Here is a 6,090-nt window from a genome sequence, read left to right on the forward strand (position 1 = left end):
TCTAGGGCCACGTGGCAGTCTCCGAGCTTGCCACATGTCAGCACCTAATTGGTCACGCAAAAAGGAATATTTTGGGGAATATTCCAAGGAATATTTTGGGGAATATTCCTTGGAATATTTTTTTAATATTTCCCAAAAATCAATTTATTCTTGGAAATTGCAATTTACTGGACTTTTTCAAATTGCGATAACTCCTTCATACGGTGTCAGTTTTTCGAACCGTTCATGGTTCCAGAATCAAGAAGACGAGATCTATCCCATCGCTCAGGTTTGACACTCTTTTGAACACTTTGAATTTGAGCTATCATTAAAGTCGTGGATCAATATCTGATCATCGAGTCATAGTGGGATGAGTTGGGAAGGGGCACTAAGGCACCGACAGAATCAGCACCCCACGCAGATCCGATGGTAGTGATGGAAGCACATACGATGGTTGAAATTTGTTCGCACCCTAGAGATGCATGACTAAAAACACCATAAGTTCATGTGACATCATCCATGTGTTGAAAACATGGGCCTCTAGTACAACCTCGTGGTCCCTATTTGCCGACCTCTACTCGGCGCAAAATGTCATTGTGTGTACCTGCACATGCCAATTACGGACCCTCACTACACCACAACAGCTTCCTCCCTTGCCACTCTCATCATTATGTCACCCCTCCATGTTAACATTTTTGACACCTCGTCCTCCACACACCCTGCCACCCTAACCTCCATTCATCAAACTTTGCCCAACCCTACTCTCCACGTGCCTTAGCCTCACAACTAAATGTGTCACCCCAACATTGTAAGAGCTATGGTGAGAAGGTCTCTCCTCCTGATCAAACAGTGGGGATCTTTTTCATGTAACGGCTACGAGGAACTCTACACAAGGAAGATGAACATTGGATAAACAAAATTGGTGTTGTGGAGAGAGACATGTGGAAAAACCCTGACAATCTCTCGCTGCCTTTTGTAGCTAGTAATATCATTGTACGAGAATGCAGAACGTGTCTTCTAGATCATGAAGGTTGGCCCACATGCTCCATGTTAATTGTACGTCGCATCCTTCTAGCACAATATGAAGCCACCACCCAAGTTAGTTGAGGTAGTTGTCATGCATGACATGATGAATATAAAAGCGGATGTAAGGGTGATTCATTTTTAGGAAAATTGTACAAGCTACAAGCATCATAAATTGTTAAGGCCAGTAGAGTATGAGCGTAAGCCCCGTGAATTCATATTAAGGTTTAAGTATGCCAGCAATTATTCTCTACAAGGTGCTTTGCATGATTTTTTCGGACCGGCTATGCCACCTTTAAGATCTTATTCTAGTAAAGGAAAGAATGCTTGAGTCTTTTCAAAAAATCCTGCTATAGGAAAATTTGAAGCACTCAAATGATTACATTACAAGGACAAATTCAAGACAAAAGCATATTACACCTCTTAAAATTTGCTTAGCCCCAAAGTGATTCTCGTCCCTTATGTCACCGAGACACGTGGTACTCCACTTGTGACTACCAAATCTGAGTAATAACCAATTTCTCAAATCAAATGAATAAATAATAGATCAAGAAGGCAAGTTTCAATCACACCCACTTGGCCATTAGAGTGGCTTATCCAAAAAGGAAGCATAGAATCATAAACAGCTGGATGAAAAGGTCAATATCATGGTAGAGGAGGTAAAATATTTTGAGGAGTGTGAAGTGTTGTGTAAGAAGGGTTTGTTATCATTATTTGATGAACAAGGAGACCTCTTTCCGAAGGAATTTATTCTAGATAGTCTACATCCCACCATGGATAGTTGAAGTGATACTAAATATGGGGAACATATTCCATAGGAGGAGATCCTTGCAGATTTTTACATGATAAATTTTGAGTTATTGATCACATTGAAGTGACTCTTCAAGGGAAAAGGTGAAATCAACTATGAACCCATCGACGATATGGAAATGGCCATAACCAAATCTTAGTTGGAGGATTTTCCAACGAAGGAAAAATGGGATGGCATGTCTTAGGTATTGATTAGTTGTATACACGAAGGCCACAGTGGTGCCAAAGGAAGATTCTATGTCAGAGGATAAGAAAGATAGCATTTTTGGTCATCCAGGGCCACCTGAGCCAATCAGCATCAGGCCCAGTCAGCACCAAGGGTAGGAGAGAGTGCTACGCCCCACAAGGAGAGAGAAGGTTGGAATCAAAGAAAATATAGAGGGGCCCACTCTATAGCTAGCACAATCCCAAAGGAAAATTCTAGAAGAAGTTAGTTATGATATAGCTTGTAGTTTTGTAACAAACTTGAGTGGTTTTTCATATACCACTAGTAGTTTAGGGTAGAGCCAAGCTCTTGGAGTGCCTATATATATGCCTCATCTTGAAATGTAAAAAGGGGGGGGGAATCTTGGTTGTTGGGGAAACTCTCCCAAAAATTTTGTGAATTGTTGGGAAGCCTTGAATCAATTTTGAGGAAGAATTCTGAAGTAACTCTTACATTGTCTGTTTTTTCTCATCATGCATGTGTTCATCTCACCTTTATTTTGAAGTTTACTACTAATATGAAACAATTTTATGCAATTTTCATGGAACTTTGAGCTGTAAACCTGATTTTTTGTGTGAATTATGTCGAAATGTTTTAAGATCTTGGCTTAAATGAATTATGGCATCAATATGATGGTTTGTTTCATTTTTGTAAGATCTATCAAGCTAGATTGAAGAGTATCTTGGCTTTCTTGATATTTTTTGCAAGGTTTTTAAAGGAACAAGTAAATTTTAGAATTATATGTTTTCTCATGGTTGAATTCTTAATTGCTCAGTCATCCACTAGGGTTTATTTGGCTTAAACGAATTCTTAATTTCTCCTTTAAGTTGGATAAAGCCTAATTCTCCATTTTCATCCACCTTTTATTTTTGAACATTTTCATGTCAATCCCAAGGGTTATGAATGCTCCTACCCAAGATCAGCAGAAATGCAACTCAAGAAAAGTCTTAATGTAAATGTTGTTTTTCCCCAACTTCGATCCCAAACCACTCTTGAAATTAGAAGTGATTTAGAACATATTTTACAAAATTTAAAGACCTACCATGAGCACCACACGCCAATGGAAAACGTTCAACGAAATTCTATTCAAATGGCTTTGATATAACATATAATTTAATTTTTTTTGGTGTATTCATTGCAATAAATCAGTTAAAGGATGAAATTTACATTCGGATGAGGTGTTGATGTTGTTTCTGTGATCAAAATTCAGTATGTCGTTTCTTTTCTTGTGACATTGGGAAAATTAAATCCATGTGACTTAAATGTATAATGTGTGTTTTCTTGTAAATTCTTAAGTCTGAATTTCACAGTCATATATGATTCTTAGAGAATAATTAATATATGGTTCACTTATTTGTTGTAATGTCCTCTTACTTAAAATGTTAATGGTCAAAGAACGAAATACAATCAATGTCATGAGAATGTCGAGCACAAACTCTACTACTAGAAGTTAGATGACTGAAATTTAAACTTGAATTTGAACCCTCTCGATGTTCATACATCAAATAGAGCCCATTTAGATGGTCCCAGGCTCTACACCACAACAAAGCATGGTGTGACTCTAGGGAGCCAACATCTCGCAGTGTCAATGCCAGCGATGATTTGATTTCGGTCCCTCAGTGACATGACATTTATTCCCACCTCCACAGTGGAATGAGGCTAGAATTTTTATTTTAGTTATGCTCTCCACCTGGCGACTCTACTTTTTGACTCTCTTACCACCCTCTCTTTCACTCAACCCTTCGCACCCAACCCACTTAATACATTTCCCAATATTTCACCACTCTACCACAACAACTAGAACATTACACTCTGTCTTCATCAAAGAGGCACACTCGAAGTAGTTTCAAATGGGACCTTATAACACATGTTTCTAAGCTTGAGCACTTTGTGCATAGTTTTAATCAACAAGCTAAGGCCCTATCTACCAGACCAGTGGGGACCTAAAGTGATAGAGCTTTACCTCCATCGTCACCTATGGTGATCACCCAATTACCTTATACTAGGATTGGCCATACAAATGCCACGCCCATGAAGATTGTGCAGGAACATGTTGGATCACTCAGTCCAAGATTTGAACCATGACAAGAAAATCCACAAAACTTTCCCAACACTAGGACTCTTGATCTGAAAGTGGGGCACTAAAGGCTTCTTGTCAAGCTTACAAGAACCTCTCCCACTCCAAATCTTATATATTTCCAAGAGCTTATGATTAACCAATTGCAGAACTAAAAAGTGCTTGAAAATAGGTGTATGCTTGTGTTTGTTTTAAACTATTTATGTGCTTTAAGTTGATTTGCTTAAACTGATATAAAAACATATAACAGTGCAACAAAAAAGCATCACACATAACAACAATATAATATGGAGTTCACCCAAACCTCTTGGGCTACGTCTCCTTGAGCTCTAGTCAACTCAACTAGGCTCTCTGGGATTATGGCATAAATTCTTTTACAAGCTCCACGCTCAACTCCATTGGTTTACAACTGAACCTATGGGTTTAGAATACCATCTTGTCCCACTGGCTATCCATACTCTGCAGACAGATCTAGGCTTCTCTGGACTAGACTCCTTCAATCAGCGCTCTGAGCTATCTTGAGCTCTAGCTTGCACCAACTCCCTCAGAATTCTTTCATTGTCTCTGGAATACCTTCTTCTATCTTCAGCACACTTCAGACAATAGCAATAGCTTGATCATTTGATCTCTTTGTTGTTCTGCAACTTCATTACATCCCATGGCTCTTAGAAGTCTGCTCTGAGCTCTCTGGCTCTACGGCTCTGGCTCTCTAGCTAACTGGCTCTGGCTCTCAGCTCTCTGGCTCATCTAGCTCTGGCTCTCTTAGCTATCTGGCGCTGCCTCTGCTCAGCCCTCTAACTCTGAAGCTCTCAGGCTTTCTAGCTCTCGACTCTTGCAGTGAGCTTCTGGTTTCGCTTTACCTCCAAGCGACTCCCAGCTTTTAGTTTTTAGCTCTCTCTATCAATTGTGCTCTCTGGCTTTTTGAAAGGCATCATTTGACTCTGCGACTTCCACAACTGTTCCTATATCCCTTCGATCATGAGGAATCATCTTTTTTCCTGGTTTTGCCTCTTCGTGCTTCAAAACGCATCCCTATTATAGAAACGCCCACCTACAATGTGGCACAAGGAATGATGGCTGTTTCCAATGGAAAATGAACCGACAGCCTCTTTCCGAATGAAATCCATGAAATAACGCATTTCTGGCTTGTAACGGAAATGCACAGGAAAAACACTATCGGGTGCAAAAACCGAACTTCAAATAGAATACAACCGCATCTATAAACCTATCGGGTCCACCATTCCATCGCAAATCACAATCGCATGGCGTATTGGCCAAAAAACCCAATACACGAGAAATACACAGAAATCCCGTAATTCTGGATTTCAAAACTTATGAAATCACGCTTATAAACTCCATCGGTTCCACCCCTTTATCGCTTATCGCAATCGCAACGGCCCCAACGTCTTCCCTTCGACTATGTCGATCGTCGAGCTGTCGATCGCCGATATCGCACATTGCATATCGCATCGGCGTGGTCTATGCCTCTGCTCCTCCGATCATCGATCATCGCAATCACTTCATCGCATTGATGGCATATTGCATATCGCTCTGCCTGGGGTCCCGATATCAGGCGAAGGCCTACCTCCGATGCGATAAGTCAGAGGTTTCAATCGGGGTTCCTTCCGCCTTTGCCTTAAGTCCTTCCCTTTGGCACATTTGCGATGTGATTTCTTCAATGAGCCTTTTAAGCCATTTTTATAAGAATTTGCCTCCTTTTCAAAGGACAACAGAAATCTTCTTTCTGCGATAACTTCTTCATCCGAAGACCATTTTAGCCCATTCAAATTGCATTAGGTTCAAATTGAAAAGATCTATGCAATGGGACTATTTTCAAAAGCATCCTTTGAATTTAGTTTTTGAGTGAAAAGTCATCTAGGATCATTTTCTGATCAACTCTGATCTCACTTGTTGTGATGAATCTAATTCTGCAACACATCAAGACTAGGAAGGGTCAACCTTGTAACCATCTGAACCAACCTAATCAACCTTTGGC

Source organism: Pinus tabuliformis, chromosome 4_1 (assembly GCF_031772625.1).
Source record: "Pinus tabuliformis cultivar Carrire ecotype Pingquan chromosome 4_1, CPIR1, whole genome shotgun sequence".
NCBI classification, from domain to species: Eukaryota; Viridiplantae; Streptophyta; class Pinopsida; order Pinales; family Pinaceae; genus Pinus; species Pinus tabuliformis.